Raw genomic sequence first — 19,443 nt, 5'->3', positions numbered from 1 at the left:
TTAAAACCCATCCTTTTGGCATCTCTTGGAGTATATTTATATTAAAAGTTTAGCACAGGGGCTATGGGGTATTTTGGACAAGGTGGACACTTTTTAAACTACTGGGCATCAACTTAAATGTATAGGGTGCAGGAAAAGAGTTCTGCCCATGGGCATATTCAGAGCTCTCTCCCAGCAGGAAAGTATGGGCGCTAAATTGGGCCATGTAGCGCCCATTGTTTCGGTGCTACATGGCCTCTCTGACATCCAAGATGGGTTTTAAGAGACCAATTCTCTTACCTCACCATAACCAAGGAGGATTGCATCCGACACCTGAGGTTCACCAAGGAAGTCGTGACCGAGATCTGTCAACTGGTGCGGCCACAACTGCAGCCTCAGAGCAGAGCAAGCACAGCATTGCCTGTGGCTGTGAAGGTCACCGTGGCGCTGAATTCTACGGCTCAGGAGCATTTCAGGCCTCTGCTGGCGACATGTGCAACATCTCGCAGTATGCAGTGCACTGCTGCATAAGCGAGGTCACAGACGCACTGTACCAGATGAGGAACAGGTTCATCACCTTCCCTCTTCACAGAGACAAGCAGAATGAGCGAGCACGGGGGTTCGCTCGCATTGCTGGCTTCCTCATGATGCAGGGTGCCATTAACTGTACGCATATTGCCCTGCATGCCCTGCACATCAACTCAGCCGTCTTCGTCAACCGAAAGGGCTTCCACTCCCTCAACGTGCATCTGGTGTGCGACCACACGCATCAAATCATGGAGGTCGATGCCCGCTACCCTGGGTGCAGCCACGATGCCTTCGTCATGCGGCAGTCCAACATGCCAGCTATCTTTCACCCGACTCGGCAAGTCAAAGGCTGGCAACTGGGCGACAAGGGCTATCCCCTCACGCCATGGCTCATGACACCGGTCAGAAACCCATGCACATGTCCTCAGCAGGCCTATAATGAGAGCCATGCTGCCACACGCAGCATCGTTGAGCACACCATAGGACTCCTCAAACAACATTTCCGCTGCCTGGACTGGTCTGGAGGAGCCCTGCAGTACTCCCCTGAGCGGGTGGGCAGATTTGTGGTGGTCTGCTGCATGCTGCAGAACCTCACCTTCATGAGGGACCAGCCTTTGCCACCAATGATTGGAGAAGACCCTGAGCCAGAGGCAGAGGACAAGGAGGAGGCTGAGGCAGGGAAGAGGAGGAGGAGGAAAAGGCGGAGGAGGAGGAGGAGGAGGAGCCGGAAGAGGAAGTGGAGGAAGAAGCAAAAGGTGCAACAAGAACCACACGCCTTGTCTGCAAGGGCTCTGCATGCTCGCCTGATCCGTGTCCGCTATCAATAATTTGAACTGCATCCCCCAACTCACCAACAGTCCTACACTCCCCACCTTTCCGCTCACACAAGACAATCAAATCGCCCTCCATCTGATTACGCATTGGTGTCCCTCTCAGCTCATTGCATGAATAAAAACCACCACCAAATGCAAAATCAAAGTCTCATTTATCAATGAATAAATGAAATTATGCAAACATAACAGAACTATTCACCCTTGTGCATTCCCTTAGTGCCTTTTGTTCGTGTACCTTTACCTATCCTAGTGCTCCTATGAGGTACTTCCCCAGTGGCTGGAGCATGGGTGGTGGGAGGCTGCTGGTCTTCAATGGAGGAGTGTGCAGATGTCCTTGGAGGACGACCTTGAGCAGCTCGGGGCGGGAGGGCCCAGCTTCAGACTGCACCATTACAGCATGGGCTGCAGCAGTCTGGCCTGGCTGGCCAAAAGGCAACAACAGGGGCACTGGCGGAGTGGCAGGGGTGGGAGCAAGAAGGCTATCGTCCTGAGAGAGGACAGCAGGTCCGACTGCCGTGGCGCCACTGCCACTCTCCCAGGGCGGCACCTCAGCAATCCTGGTGATCAGCTGGAGAATGGATTGCTGGAGTGCTCTGACGCATTGGAAGCCCCGTTCCACAGTGGTTCCCAGACCCACAATAGCAGCAGTCTGAGCTTCCAAGGCAGCAGTCTGAGCTACAAATGCAGCAGTCAGACCTTGGATGGCAGATGTTTGTGCTGCAATGGAAGCTGTGATATCAGTCATCAAACGCTGCATCATGGTAGGTTCCACAGGTGCGCTGATGGAGGTGACTACCCTCATCTCTCACCTCTGCAGCAGAACTAGTGAGCGACCTCACCCTCCGGCGAGCTGGCACCTGGTATCCATTCCCCCTGCCCCGGCTCCTGTGCACTTGTGCTCAGTGTCTCACCACAAGCAGATCCCTCCTCTAACCTAACCTCTAAAGGACGCGCAGTGTCAGTCTCTGAGCTGGTGGAAGCAAGTGTCAGATCGAGTGATGGTGTGGCTTCAGTGTCCTCCTCCTCCTCCTCAGATGGTGCCGCCACATGTTCTTGGGTATCTGCAATGATAAAGGGAAACAGGTTGAGTTGGGGAATGGGGAGACGAGCAAGTAAGGTGTGTGTGCTGACAGCATCTGCAGCACGTGAGTCAGAAAAGATTATGGGAGGAGGGAGATGTGGAAAAGGAGAAGGAGCATTAGATATGCAGAGACCCCCTTCATCGGGACCTCCAGCACGGCATGTTGTGACGGCTGCAGCGACGGCCCGCCAAATGATCCTAAGCACTGTCTCCTCTCGGGGAGTGTGATGCGTGGAGCAGTGGTGCAGTTGGTAGGATGTGCCACTTGACACCTGCATTCACCCACCTTAACCATTCGTGTCAAATCATTGAACTTCTTTTGACACTGTACCCATGTGCGTGGTGCAATGCTCCTGGCGTTTACTTCCTGCGCCACAGCCTGCCAATGCCTGCAGAGCTGCAGTCTGGATGGTCTCTGGCCACCCTGTGGGTACATGTTGGCCCTCCTTTCATCCATGCCTTCCACTAGGGCCTCCAGAGCATCATCAGAGAAGCGTGGAGCCCTCTCTTGTGCCAGTCCTCTCTTGTGCCAGTCCTGCTATTTTCCTGGCCATCTTTCCCTTCTCCAAGTAAGCTGTGTACCTGCCATTTGAAATGTGCACCTGCACCTTTAAGAGGTGCATGCTGCTGATGACGACGCCCCATTTCCAACTTCCTCATTCTCCATGCAGCCTCTCAGCAGCGCGGGTTGCACTAGCTGCACGGAGATATCATGATAATTAGCAGGCAGCACGAAGTTCATGTGCTGCCTGCTTAGGGTCCATCAGGCACAGGGTACTAGCGCATCAGGCTACCCCCGCCCGAAAACGACCCTTAATGAATTTTTCTCCCCATAAGTCCAGCTAAACAGAAGACAAACTTTTGAGATATCCCTCCGAGCACTGAATTTAGTTCATTATTCCTCACATTAGTCCTTAAAACAATGAAAGTTCTGAGCTGAATTTAATTTTTAATTCATTCATTCTACTATTTTGTTAATGTGATTTTTTTCTAAAGTACAATACAAGTGTAATTTAATGTGATTACATACTAAATGTTGCACTGTATGAATATAATGGAGCTAGTAGCTCAGTCCACTGGTTTCAGTAGGAATAATTAGATGACAAATCAGATTCTGTTTCATGTGATCCTTTTATCATAAATAATCTCTGAAAAGATTGTTTGAGTTCCTTCAAGTGTCTTGCTCTAGTTCATTGTGTGGTAGAAACTGATACAAATTACGCTGTTCACTGATCCCCAAGTAAACTTTACCATGTTTAATACCCATTAACTGATACTGAACTCGACTTATTATTGGAGTGTAGAACTCCAACTAATTATGTAACCTACTTATTCTGTCTCTAGTGGCTGGTTACTCTCTCATGCTTTGCGAATAGCTTGCTTCTGAGCAAGATGAAGAAGGAGTTATTATCGAAAACGGAAAGCACAGAGAAGTGTGGAAAGTAGACTGAAGAATAAATTTATGCTGGATAGAAGGCTGAAGTCTGTATTATCACTGACAACATTAAATGGTTCAAGGTGGTACAACTGTCAGGTTGTCTCCCTGCTAGGGTGTATTATTGATGTCATGTCGCAGAAAAGTCAAACACTTTTTGGATGCTTTACTCATTTGTTGAATTTTCACCTTGTCTCCAGGAGGAAATGCTCTCTGTTTCTGTGTTATATTACATCAAACCCCCATTTTTCACTCCTCTTCCTTTAGTGAAATTAAATCGTCTCATAGGCCTCTGTTAATATTGCTCTTGATTCCACCACAAGGACAAATGAGAAAATGGCCTGGAATGGAATATCCAGTGATTTTTGCTTGACCTCACTGATTACCTTTGTCTGATGCCAAGCTCATGATTGAAAACTTGTGGTATAGAGAACCACAAGATTGAACTCACAATCTACTACTCTGCTGCAAAATGGTTTGAAGCATGAAGGTACTGAACCACCTCGAATGTTTTAGTGTAATGATGTTGCTTGCATCTATGGAAATAGTTGTGGCTGCCTTTTCATCCTACAGAAACTCATATCTATAAGATTGTTGCTGTTGTACAGCAATCTTACAGATCTGAGATTGTGCAGGAAGAAAGGAAATCTTGTTGCCACCATCTGCAGATGACACAATGGAACACACATCAAGAACTCAAAGGCCTTCATCTTATTCATTATTTTTTTTTTAGAGAACTTAATTGCATTTTTGGCTAGCATTAAAAATATGGCAATAGTTTCCATTTACTAAAGAAAGAACTTTTAAAATTCTTTCTCAGGATGTGGGTGTCGCTGGCAAGGCCAGCATTTATTGTCCATCCTAGTTGCCCACAGAAGGTGGTGGTGGGCCTTCTTGTTGAAATGGTGTAGTCCCTGTGGTGTTCAGGATGTCCCAAAGAACTTTACAACCAATGGACTGCTTGTTCAAGTGCAGTCACCATTGTTATCACCTGGGTCCTACTCTCCGGAATCCTTCACTAAACCTTTCTGCCTCTCCACCTCCTTCTCCTCTAAAAATATACTCAAAACCCATCTCTTCAACCAAACATTTGTACCCCTCCTAACCTCCCCCTTCATGCATCTGCTTTTCTTACACTTTTCTATGAAACACCTTGGGATATTTGTTATGCTAAAGGCTCTATATAAATGCAAGTCATTGTTGTAATCATTTCCAGATATCTATTATTCTCTATTTTCGTTCTGTATTTACGAAACAACCAATAATTACAAGCACACACTGGGGGTAATTTTAACCCCCAAGAACGGGTGGGTTGGAGATGGTTGGGCAGTAAAAAGGGAAGGGCCGGATCCATGAGGTGAGTGTCTTTATTGCACTGCTTGTGGGCCCGGAGGAGCAAGAGTGCTTCATCCAGGCCCAACAAACTCACCTGGCGTGATCGGACCCCCACGATCAACCGACCCTCCTGTCCCCCCGTTGCTGGATCCTCCCCCCAATGCTGGACCCTTGCCCTCGATGATGGACACCAACCTCCCCACCCCCCCCCCCCCCCACCGATGTTGGACCTCAATCCCCTTCCCTCCACCAACAATGCTGGCTCCCAGCCCAATGCTGGACCCCCCCCCCCCAATGGTGGAACCACCCCTTCCCCATTGCTGAACCCCCCGATGCTGGACCCCCCACCCCGATCTTCTCCAAGGCCCACCCAATGACATCCACGTCCTCCCACCTCCCCCCACTCCTGCAATTTCTTCCACTGCTCACAATCTCTCTCTCTCCCTCCTGCCCTCCTCTCGAATTCACAGCTGCTTTCACTTCTGACAGGCAGCCAGCTTGTCCATCTGGCTGCCTGGCGTGAGAAACCCGGAAGCACAAATATTTACCATCAATTGAGCTGCGATCGCAGATTGAGACGCACTCATTTGGCTTCTGGTTCCCCATGCGAATATCTGCAGATGCGCTGAGTTCCCGGCTCCAAGCTAAAATCATGTTCATTGTCTTTTCTCATTATGTGATGACATAATTGCTTGTGCTCAAACTTTTGCATCCAGGCTGCACTAACAAAACATCTTCCTTCATGTTAAAATTGCCTTTCTTGCTTTAGATTTCCCCATACCATACACTTTTTTCTCAAATATAAAGGCCAGCAGTCAAATTAACAAAATTAGCCTCCAGGAGGTTTTGATGAATAGTGTGTATTATCTCATCCTTTCATAAAATCATAGAATCATACAGCACAGAAGGAGGCCATTTGGCCCATCGTGCCTGTGCTGGCTCTTTGAAAGAGCTGTCCAATTAAGTCCCACACCCCAACATTTTCCCCATAACCCTGCAAATTATTCCTCTTCAAGTACATGTCCATTGGCCTTTTGAAAGTTCCTATGGAATCTGCTTCCAATACCCTTTCAGGTAGTGTGTTCCAGATCTTAACAACCCTCTGTGTGAAAAAAATTCTCCTAATTTCCCTTCTAGTTCTTTTGCCAACTTATTTTAAATCTATGACCTCTGACCCACTTGCCAGTGGAAACAGCTTCTCCCTACTTTCTCTATCAAAACCCCCCATTATTTTGAATACCTCTATTAGGTCTTCCCTTAACATTATCTGTTCTAAAGAGAACAATCCCAGCTTCTCCAATCTCTCCACATAATTGAAGTCCCTCATCCCTAGTATCTTCCTTGTAAACCTCCTCTGTACCCTCTCCATAGCCTTTACATCCTTCCTAAAGTGTGGTGCCCAGAATTGTAAACAATACTCCAGCTGAGGCCCAACCAGTGATCTTCCTTGTTTTTGTATTCAATGCCCCTATTTGTAAAGCCAAGTATCCCGTGGGCCTTCTTAACCGCCTTATCAACTTGCCATGCCACCTTCAAAGATTTGTGAATATGCACCCCCAGATCCCTCTGCTTTTGCACCCCACCCCCTCAAAATAGTACTATTTAGATTGTACTGCCTCTCCATATTGTTCCTCCTAAAGTGCATCACTTCACATTTATCCGCATTAAATTGCATCTGCCACTTGTCTGCCCATTTTACCAATCTATCTATATCCTCCTAAAGTCTGCTACTATCCTCACTATTTACTACGTTACCAAGTTTTGTATCATATAAAAACTTCAAAATTGTACTCCTATACCCAAGTCCAGGTCACTTATATATAACAAGAAAGAAAAAGTTCTACCGATCCCTGAAAGACCCCACTGCATACTTCTCTCCAGTCAGAAAAACATCCGTTCACCACTTCTCTCTGCCTCCTATTCCTTAGCCAATTATGTACCCAAGTTGCTACCTCCCCATTAATCTTTAATCCCATGTGTTTCTATTTTCTGAATAAGTCTGTTATGTGGTACTTTATCAAATGCCTTTTGAAAGTCCATATATACATCTATTGCACTGCCTTCATCAATCCTCTCTGATACTTCATCAAAGGACTCAATCAAGTTAGTCAGACATGATTTGCCTTTAACAAATCCATATTGGCTGTCCCTTACAACCCATGATTCTCATAGTGAGAATTAATTTTGTCCTAGAAATTTTCCCACCACTGACGTTAGACTGATTGGCCTGTACTTACCAGGTTTATCCCCCTCCCCTTTTCTAAATAGGGATATAATATTTGCAGTCCTCCAGTCTTATGGCAACTCTCCCATATCCAAGGAGGATTGAAAGATTGTGGTCAGAGCTTCTGCTATCTCCACCCTTGCTTCCCTCAGCAACCTAGGATGTATGCCACCTGGATCGGGTGACTTGTTAACTTTGAGTGATGCCAACCTATTTAGCACCTCCTTTTTATCTATTTTTATCCTATCCAATATCTCTACACCCTCTTCCTCTACTGCAATAGTAACTTCATCCTCTTCTTTTGTGAAGACAGATGCAAAGTACTCATTCAGTACCTCAGTCACACCTTCCGCCTCCACAAGAAGATTTACTTCTTTATCCCTAATTGGCCTCACCATTCCTTTAACTATTCTTTTACTTTTTATATGTTTGTAAAAGATTCTTGGGTTCCCTTTTATGTTACCTGCTAATCTTTTCTCATATTCTCTCTTTGTCCTCCTTATATTCTTTTTCAATTTCTCCCCGCATTCTCTGTATTCTGCCTGGTTTTCTATTGTATTCTGTACCTGACATTTGTCATAAGCCTTCTTTTTCTGTTTTATTTTAACCTCTATTTCCTTTGACATCCAAGGAGCTCTAGCTTTGGATGCCCTATCTTTTCTCCTTATGGGAATATGCTTGGTTTGTACCCAAACTATCTCCGCCTTGAAGGCCTGCCATTGTTCATTTACTGTTTTCTTGGCCAATCTTTGTTTCCAGTCCACCTGTGCTAGATCCCTTCTCAAATCACTGAAATTGGCTCTCTTCCAGTTGGGTATTTTCACCGTTGATTAGACTTTGTCTCTTTCCGTAACTACTTTGAAGCTAATTATATTATGATCACTATTACTCCGATGTTCTCCCACTGAAACACACTCGACTTGCCCTGCTTCATTCCCCAAAACTAGATCCAGCTTCCTTCCTCATTGGGCTAAAAACATACTGATTAAGAAAGTTCTCCTGTACACATTTTAGGAATTCTTCACCCTCCTTGCCCTTTACACTGTTTTCTTCCCAGTCTATATTAGGGTAATTGAAGTCCCCTACTATTACTGTTCTATTATTTTTACATTTCTCTGAAATTTGCCTACAGATTTGCTCCTCTATTATCTTCTCACTATTTGGGGGTCTATAATAAACACCCCGCAATGTAACAGCTCCTTTTCTGTTCTTTAACTCTAACCAAGTAGATTCAGTCTTTGACCCCTCTAGTGTATCATTCCTCTGTAGAACTGTAATATTATCCTTGATCAATACTGCCACCCAACCCCCCACCAACACCTCTTTCCCTATCCCTCCTGAATACAATGTAGCCAAGAATGTTTAGTCCCAATTCCTGCCATTGTTTAAGCCTGGTCTCCATTATAGCCACTATATCATAACCCCATGTGGCAACTTGTGCCTGCAGCTCATCAACCTTTTTTGTAACACTTCCCGCATTAACAGCTATGCATTCCAACACCATGCTAGTCGGCTTTGAGTTTCCATTTTTAAAATGTCAGTGGAGTTAAGAGCAACTACAAGTTGGTTCCAGCTCTGCATCAGTACTGTTTAACTACCTCTCTCCTCTCAAACACCTATCTTGAGCAGAACAGGCATTAGTGACTCAGTTCCTTTTTGTCATCAACAGCTTTCACCTTTCTGCATGTCGTAACAGTAAAGCAGCACGTTCAAAACTTTTACTTCATTTTCAATGAGAAGTACTTCAATATATGTTAATCTCAAGGTTGTTTGCAAGATCATCAGAAAACCAACTGTAATTGAAACATTTGCAAGAATTCAGCAGAAGAGAAAGTTGGGATATTAAAAAGAGGTCTTAGACAAATAAAATTTCACTCCAACACACAGAACAACTGAAAGCGATAGTGACCCATGCAGGTAATGACGGGGTTGCTTTTGAAAAACTCCAATTGCAATAGTTCATGACTGAAGTGGTACATGAAGAAAGAAGGAATGCAATGGAGATCAGCTAGCTCCAAAGCCTGATTACCTGCACCTACAGTTCCCGGCCCTGACACACCTAACTGGCAGTGACCAAGTGCCTCTGCAGGCTCCAGATCAGCACAAGAGCAGTTGCAGAGCTGTGCCATTTACTGTAAGGACAAGTCTAACCATAGGGACAGCACTGCCAATGGCAATCAAAATCACCACCACTCTTACAAATGTTTGGGCTGCACTAGATATTCTATCAGGTTCAGGGTCACTGGCCACTTCTATACATGGCCTTTAATAGCATGAGACTGCCTTTACTCCCAATATCTAATTACACAATAGCATGACCTGGGAGTGATTATCATATACAGTGTTAATCGGATGGGCAGTGGGTGAGGCGTGCTCTGCACCAGCCCAAAGGAGTCGATGTTGGGCCAATGGTATTTTCATGGCTGGACCAAATTTAAATGAATCTAGCAAGCTGCCATTGGGAAACATGCTGCCTATAGGCAGCTCGCTGATCTGAAGACAGAAAATGCAACTGGGTGGCTGATATTGAAGTCTCTGCAGAGTGAGATGGAAGCATCCAGTGTGAAAGGGAGCAGCAGTTATAGTGACAGGCACATTTTTTTGCAGAACCAACAGCAGTAACGAGATTAAATACTGGAAGTCTTTAAGGCTCAAAACCCACAATCGAGTACTGTAAAAATGAGTGCCAAATTTGGACTGCACTCTAGGTTAGCCTAAGGGATGTTCAACAATAGTCTACAGCTGATTATATCCTGATAGTCAATACACACACTGCTCCAGGAAAGACATGATTTATGTTAGATTTTGACTATACATCTGATATGGTCATCAGCTTTCAGAAAAACAAAAATCTGGATCAAGTACCAGAGAGCAACTCTTGCTGTGGAACTGAACCCCAGCAAGAAGTCAGAAGAGGGAAAGAAAGAACAATAACAACCTCCATTTCTCTAGTGCTTTTCACCTACAGAAAGTCCCCTTACAGCCTTTTACAGGATGAAGGAAAAAGTGGTCACTGAGCAGGAAAGAAATGGGAATGGAGTGTAAACGCATGGACAAAGAGAAAGATTTTGAAAAGGTAGAAAGTTAGAGAAGGACAGGAAATGAAAGAAAGAAAGAGAAAGACTTGCATTAATATTATGTCTTCCATGACGTCCCAAAGTGTTATACAGCCGATTAAGTACTTTTGAAGTGTAATCACTGTTGTAATGTAGGAAATGCGGCAGCCAATTCACACACAGCAAGGTCCCACAAACAGCAATGTGATAATGACCAGATAATCTGTTTTTAGATGTTGGTTGAGGGATAAATATTGGCCAGGACACTGGGGAGAATTCCCATGCTTTTCTTTGAATAGTGCCATGGGATCTTTTACGTCCACCTGAAAGGGCAGAGAGCGCCTCAGTTTAACGTCTCATTGAAAAGATGACACCTCCGACAGCACTGCACTGGAGTGTCAGCCTAGATTTTGTGCTCAGGTCGCTGGAGTGCAACATGAACCTACAAACATCTGACTCAGGCGAGTGAGCCATCAATTAGCCACAATTGACACAAGAGTACAGTGTCTGAAAGAAAGGTCGCCTATGGTGGAATAGAGGGAGTGGGAATTGAGAGCAAACTGCAATAGAAAGAGCAGAGAGTGCATGCAGGCCTGGAGGAGCTCATTGAGGTAGGGTAGGGAGAGACCGAAGAGTTATTTGAAGAAGAGGACAAGGATCATAAAGTCAATTTGCTGGGGTATGGGAGGTCAGTGGAGCTTGACAAAATAGAAGTGGTGGAGGTGCAGGGCTTTGCATGGGTGAGGAGGGGGCCAAAGCATTCTGAATGAATTATAGTTTGCCATAGGTTGAGGTAGGAAGAGCATTAAGGAGAGCATTGGAGAAGTCGAGCCTCAAAGTGATAAAATCATGGATTATGTTTCTGGGAGCAATGGATTGTTAGGTAATGGCAGAATCAGCTAATGTTTCAGACGTGAAGGAAAGTTGTCCAAGTAACAGAGAATGTGGAAAATGAAGTCAAGCTCAGGATCGAGCAGTAAATCAAAGAAATGTTGGCAGAGAAAAAGGAAAAAGAAAATGGTGATGAAAACCTTTTATTCCTTAGACACTTTCAATTTTTTTGGTTTCATCTGCATCATTGTATACCATTTTGGTAAAGGCAATCACACCAACCCATAAAGCAAGAAGTTTAAAAATAACTTAAAATTTTGTAAAATTATAATTTAATTAATGTGTATTTAAATATCAACAGAACAAAAATACAATCTAAATCTACTAATTAGATGTAGAAGTAGTTGCACAAATGTGAGTGGCATAATTAGGTCATTTTAATGAGCATAAATGAGGAATGTGAAAGAACAATTTAGCTTAATTGCGCATTATTTTACATTGCTGACTACTGAATTAATATCATAAATGCACATTTCAATCCTATTTTTCAACTTAATCTCTTTTCAAATAATAAATGGGCTCATTTTGAGTCTCAAACATGCCCTAAATCATCCAATTCCAATAAAGACCTGACCCCTTTTCCAAAAAATATTACCATTATAAAATTAATCAGATTAGATGTCAGTTTATTTCCAAATACCCAGTGTTCTCTAACAAAAAAATTTCAACCAAAATTCATTGCTAGACAATTGTTTCATGTTTTGTTATAATGTCCTCTTTCTCAGTGCACTATATCCACTTTATCAATTAACCTAGCTGCTTTAAATACATGTATTATCCTGCTTAGCCTTCTTTGCTCGAAGGAGAATGACTAAGCTCTTTTAAATCTATCTGAGCCCACAATTGATCCTTGTTTCTGTTCCATATACTCACTCTACACTGTTGACATGGACCTCAAAACATTCCAAGTGTTAGCTGATTCTAGCCAATTAATTTACTGGGCTGAATTCTCCTGGTTAGTGATGGAGTAGGAATACCGATTGCCAATGTGAACCACTACAATTTCCCGGAACCCTCATTTGCAATCACATGGCTTTAAAGCCATAATACCACTCTTGCTTTACCGCCTCTGGGAGCAAGGTAAATTCAAGCTTCTGCATTTCAAATGCTGCAGCAATTTATAGGGGCACAGGCGCTTCTGGAGAGCAGCAGACTGCAGTGGCCAAAATGTCTGAAAGTGTCAGTAGCCAGAAAGGCCCCCAGATTCTTGGATGCATCCCTGGAGATTATTTTGGCAGAAGTGAGAGCCAGAAGAACAAGACTGTTGGGTACTGAGAGCAGATAGCCCCATAAGAGGTTCATTCAAGCTATATGGAGGAGGTGGCAGAGGCAGTCAGTGCAACCTCCACCACTTCAAGAACTGCCACACAGTGCAGGAAGAGGTTCAATGGCTTCATACAGATAGCTCAGGTATGACTAAGCACTGGTGCCAATACACATCTACCACTCATATTGCCTTCACTTACCTCTGACTATTATGTTTTTTCTCTCTCAGCGCCTGGGTGCCAGAGAAACTCATTAATGCAAAGGGAAACCTCTCAAAACACTCATGCACCATCTTAATTAACAACCACTCTGTCGACTCACATTGCCTCCCACAAAGGCTTCTGCCAGTCTTAAAGGACACTTCATTTAAAGGGACAATGTTCCCACTCCTCTCATCATCATAGTGAGAATGTCTAAGTGGCAAAGTAGAGAATGAGAATGTCTAAGTGGCAAAGTAGAAAAGTAGTAATAAGGACAAGCAAGGGTTAATTAGAAGCTGCCTAGGTTAGGACAATGGGCCCCTTCAAGGCTAATAGTGGTATGAGTAACTCGTTAGATGTTGGGGTCTGCTTATGCTCATCATTGGCATGGCAACATTAGGGAGTAGGGAGTTTGGTGTAGGTGTCTCTGTACAGCTGGTTGATCAATAGAAAATAATGAGCTGAGTGAGGCCGGAGACATTCCAGGTTAGCAGATAAGGATGGGGGATGATTAGGGGAAACATTCTAAGCTGAGAGATGAGGAGACATTCATCTATGTCTGTCACTGCGGCGTGATCAGCCAGAAATATACATATGATTGGCTTGCAATTAGGTAACCCCTCATGGCCAACCTATGCCTGGCTTATGATTGGTATTGACCCTCATGCTAACAATGTTCCAACCCCTATTGATCTGTATAAACATGTGTATTTTTCTGTATGTTCTTTGTCTTGTTCTGCTAGCATGGTGGGACTCTATCAGGAGTCCAGATCGATGCTGTAGACCAAGTTCTGCTCTAATAAAATGGTGTTGAACTTTAAAGGTGTATTCGATTCAGTGTTGCTGAACCAGACTGAGGGTAAAAGAACCTAGCTCATCAATAGCATGCATTCATGTCACTCTGAGTCTGCAGACAGACAGGAGAGGATGTGGGAGATGGCAAAGTTAGAAGCAAGGTGGCAACAGAAGGTTGGTAAAGGCTGATCATGGCTCATCATACGTAGTCTCAGAGTTATGTGCTTTCTCAAAGTATTGCAGTACTTGGAGACTATTTCTTCAAAGGCAGACATCACTGTGTGCATGGCTAAAAAAGTTCTTCTGTGTTTCACATCATAGGGGGTGCCTTGCAGGATTAGGCCCGCAAAACTCAGTTTACCACATAATTATCACATTCAGGTCCTCAGCTTCTACCACTTCATCACCAACTCTGTCAAGGCATCTTACCCACACAAGCACCAGCCCAGAGACACCGAATTGGGAGGAAGTAGTTAGTGAGTTAGAAGAGCTGTCACTGGGTGACGTACTGAGCACTAGTAAGAATAAGGAACTGGGTGTGTAAGAGTGGGACAGTGCTGTTCCTTCTCCATGGAAGATGGAGAAACAATCGCCCTTGTCTGAGGAGCCTGGAAATCCAGATGTCAGGAATCCAGTCTTCAAAACAACTATGATTAGAGAGCATCAATCTCATGTGCAGTGGAGATGATGTCCACTGCACATGAGATATGGTTGAGATGATGGACAAGTGGGAGGAGTGAATTTCCTGCATCTACAATACATTGCAGGATGTTTCCCACAACCTACAGAACATCCTGGAGAAAATGACAGCCCAGAAGATTTCTATGCAATCAAGACTTCTGTAACAGTAGCGATAACATAGGAGGTACCATGCAATTCCTGTGGGAAGTGCATGTTAGTGGATGTTGAACAAGAACTAGATTGGCCTTCATTGTGGTACCTTTAGTGGTTAAACAACCCATCTATAATCACACTCAAGGCTCACATATGAATAATGAACACTTTAGTGATGTACTGAAGGGTGTCCATGGAACCATACTCCAGCAACGAGTCAACACCTTAAGGAGGGGAGGGGAGTAAATTGACAAAACTGCTGAGATGGCATTGCTGATTGGCAAAAATGTTAGATGCTGAGAGGCTACCTGCCCTGGCATGTAGAGTACACAACTAGGGGGCATAGTTTCAGGATAAGGGGTCAGCCATTTAGGACTGAGATGAGGAGGATTTTCTTCACTCAGAGGGCTGTGAATCTTTGGAATTATCTACCTCAGAGGGCTGTGGATGCTCAGTTGTTGAATATATTCAAGGCTGAGGTTGATAGATTTTTGGAATCTAAGGGAATCAAGGGATATGGGGATCAGGCAGGAAAGTGGAGTTGAGGTTGAAGATTAGCCTTGATCTTATTGAACGATGGAGCAAGCTCGAGGGGCCAAATGGCCTACTCCTGCTCCTATTTCTTATGTTCTTATGTAAAAAGGGGGGAAAAAGGAAAGAAAAATGTGAGCGTTCTATTCTGTTTTCAATCCTGAAGTTACTGACTGAGTAGAAGTTTCATTTTCTGGCACTGTCTATGCACTTTCATGAAATGAGACTGCCAGAACTCAAATCAACTTTTACTGCTGTCTTCAATGAGAAAAAACCTACATGTCTTTCAGTTACATTTTTATTATATATATTTTTTTTTCAATCTGAACTCAACTATCACAAGTTGTTTCAGTGCATTAAGGGATGAGACCTGAATCATCGTTTTCTGGTTTGGATTTGAATCTCTAGACATAAAGCTGCAGAACAAGGTGTCAAATCATTGTAAAATCCATTCCCAATAAAAACAAAATAGTCATTAGAGTAACACTTTCAAATGGTGATAACAATTGGCAGAGAGATGTATAAGTCACTGGTCAGTATGTTAAGCAACTTGACAGGAATATTTCTCATTACTGTGTGTGGCTTGTTGCAACTTAACATGAGCGTAATAGCAAAACATAAATCACTCACATTATTTGGTTACAAACATGGCAAAGAAATACTAATTTTTTTTAATCACTTCTTAATCTCTTTCCTTTTCCCCTTCACTTAACCCCTTCTCTTTCCCCTTCATTTAATCCCCCCCTTTTCCCCCCAATTTCACTTCTATCTGAGTCTTGCTGCTATTTGAAGTGATTCCAGCCCTGGTGACCTACAGTAAGGAATTTGTGTTTTTGTGACAATTCCCACCTACGATATGCAGCATTGAGGAGAACGGGGTCAGGTCCATGCTGTTTTTCATCTTAAAATTCAGGCACACGGTCTGGCCCCCCAAAGTGCTGACGGTAAGCATATATAAGCTTCAGAACAGCGTAAAGGTAGAAAAACTGGAAGAAGAAAACTTTATTATATCAACCTTATATATATTATAAAATCTTGTGCCCATGTAAATTTTAGTGCCAAAGAGCATCTTTCTTTCCACCAATCAAACTGCCCTTCAACCGATTGAATCCTGGAACCACAACAAATCAGATTTTATAAATGAAGGTTCCTTCAACTCTCCATTCAATTAATCAGACCCAGAACCATGTCACCAGGAACTAATTGGATCTCTGAATCATATCTTTTGGTCAGTTCCATAACATAAACTACCAATCACAGTCCGTCAAAAAATATGTTCTTTGGCACGTAGCCATCATCAGTCCTCACCCACTCAATATTGGGCCCTAAAATAAACTTCATCACATAACTGGCACATAAAATGCACAAATAATGTATTGAAAAAACACAAACTTACCCATAATCCCCTTCATCTTACTTTCCAATTGCTTCATATCTCTTCCCTCTTCCCTATCCATCCAAAATCAACAGCAACTTGCATTTAGATAGTGCCTTTAACATAGTGCATGTCCCCAGGTGCTTCAGAGGCAGAAAGAGAAGCCAAGCAGTAGCAAGAAAAGAAATAGGTGAGGCAAGAGGTATGGTTAGAGGTAGGTTTTAAGGATGTATTCAATGGGGAAAGAGGTAGCAAGCCAGAGAGCTTAAGGCAGAGAGTTCCAAAGCTGTAGGTCCAGACATCGGAAAGGTTTTGCCACTTGTCGTGCAACAAAGGGAGAGAACAATGCAAAGAATGCCAGAGTCAGAAGAGGGTGCACACTGGTAAGTAAGGCTGGAGGAGTTGCAGAGGTAGTTATGGAATGTAAATGAGAATAAGAATTTTGAATTCAATGTGCTGGGAGATGTGGAGCCAATGGATGTCGGTGAGCTCTGGATTGATAAGGGAGCAAGACAATCGTATGGATAAGGATGTGCAAGGTGAAGCTTTCCATCAATTGGAATTTATGGTAGAGAGGAGCACTGGGAACACCTTCTCCTAATGGCAGACAATAATACACCTGCCCACAATCCTATGCTTTCAGACCCAAACCAATACACCAAGGTCCGATGTGAAGAACAAATACACATGTACAGCATGCACATAAAGACATTCGCATGCTGATGACTCCATCCTTCCTGCCTCTAGTGCAAATCATGGAAAACTCCACTGTCCACTTGCTCTCACCTGCAGCTCTCCACAATGCTGTGGCCCTTGTCCCGGCTCCTGTGACTCTGCAACCTGGGCCTAGGCCTGTCTTTCCTCTGTTCTCTGGGCCGAGTTCTGCTCTGCTGCATAAGCATGGGTCCAGGCTTGTCTCTAACCATCTGAGCTGAGAGAGCTCCTGTCCTGCACAACCACAGGCAGAAATATAGTGATATTTGGATCCACAGGGAGGATAGGACTTATCAACCTATCTCAAGCAATCGATGCAGGTGAGAAACAAAAAAGTATACAAATTGAAGCAGATAAACTCCAAAAAAAGAACAAATTGAAACAGAACAGAAATTGTAAGAGTAAAAACAGCTTCGTTCTCACTTTTACAGCTTTTCATTGTCGAAATTTTGGGATTTTTTCTGCTTTTCCATTAACTTGATACAGGAGCACTAAAATTGGCCTCAGGACCCGCACACTAAGAAATGCAAAAATATACGCCAGAGTTCATACTCCTCGGAGATAACAACGAAAGAAAGCATGCAAGAGTTATACAGAGCTAGACAGAGACAGAACGAATAGAAAACAAAGAGAAAGGGAGGTAGAAAGAAAGAATCTCAGTGAGAGACAAGCACAGAGAAAGTTAAAAACACAGGGGTAGAATTTCCATGTGGGGTCTCCTGATCTCCCACTGTAACTTCAGTGCAAGATCAGCGGAAATGTCAGAAAAATGGCCTAAATGGCCTTTTCCACCGATCTTGTGCCGAAAATATGGCAAGAGATTGGGAGAACCCACACAGTTATTCTACCCCAAGTTTCTTTTACATTTGTCTGTGAGCAACATCATGGGGTACAACTAGTACAGTTATATTTTGAACGACAATTTTATGTTGAAATTATATAGTGCTGATTAAAGGTTATGTTCTGGCAAAACAGCCATCATTAGATAGCCAAATGCACCCCCCCCCTGCCCCCCACCACACTGAACATAATTAACAAAATGTTTGGGTCATGAAATCAATGTGCAGCACTGGAAACATAGTAAGTTATTCTTTAGAATTACTGTCAATTTTTTTATGCCAAAATTCTCAGAACAATAACAAGTTATTAGCAAATAAAATGTGAAAACAGCAACAAAAATCACAATCGGTTTTTGAGTGGATTATATATGTAACTTATTTGTTACCAATGTCATGCTGTTAATGGATAGATTATCATTGAAGAGGGAATGGATAATGTTACATCGAAGTATTACATTGCTGGCAAGACATGTGAGTATTTTTATTTAATTAGAACATTAGCGTAGCATAGAAAAGGTAAAACCAACAAAGAAGAGATAGGGTAACTAAGATGCATGTAGAAGATATGTTAGCATTTAATGGAAAAACAGAATACACAAAGGTATTGTGGGGTAGCGTTTCTGCTAGATTGCGCTGGTTTTATCAGCGCCATCCGGCTGAACCAGCGCAAAAGATTGAGGAATTTTTATTTTCGCTGAAGCTGACCCCACCCACAAAACTGGTCACACTCTCGAACGAAATAACGAGGATGGTGAGTTTCTGGCGATTGTGCCCATTCGAGGAGGGTCTTCAAATTAAGCTAGTTTTCTTAAGCGCACAGGCACTAGTAAATACGTTTTAAACATTTTTACACATTAAAAATATTTAATTTACAAAGAAACTGACTAATGTACACCAATGAAAGTAGTAAATACTTCGGTATAGTTTTCTATGTCACTTTCAGTGATTTCAAATCAGGCTACTCACAGGTGGAGAACTAGACACTTATTAAAAATGCTTATTTTTTGTGATAAACCTACTTTCAGCTGTATTAATAAAAGTGTACCAGGTTATCACTCTTAAATACATCAATTAATATTTTTTATTGCAAAGAAAAAAATATAAACGATTATGCTCTGCTAAGCTGCCAGATTGTGCTGGTTTATGGAAGATTTTATGTTTGTGATTATGTTAATGCATTTTAGCAAAAGCTCAAACTGTAACCCAGCCGGTGCAATTTGCACCCAATTACTGAATGCGCCCAAAGCAGAAACTCTTACCCCTGTTTATTTTGCAGTAAATGCAGGCTATAAACTACATTAACTAATTTACATTTTGGACTAGGTTACAACATGGAATATGGCCTTTATAAAAGCCAGGAGGCTGTAGAGACAGATACTCCATTTTTTGATAGCTATGCGAGCAACTGTTCTTTTCTGTTATGAGAAAACATGCCAGCAAAGATTTCCAAACTGATTGATTTCCTATGATGTGGAGATGCCGGTGATGGACTGGGGTGGACAAATGTAAGGAGTCTTACAACACCAG

Source organism: Heptranchias perlo, chromosome 14 (assembly GCF_035084215.1).
Source record: "Heptranchias perlo isolate sHepPer1 chromosome 14, sHepPer1.hap1, whole genome shotgun sequence".
NCBI lineage: Eukaryota > Metazoa > Chordata > Chondrichthyes > Hexanchiformes > Hexanchidae > Heptranchias > Heptranchias perlo.
This window is presented reverse-complemented; position numbering follows the sequence as displayed.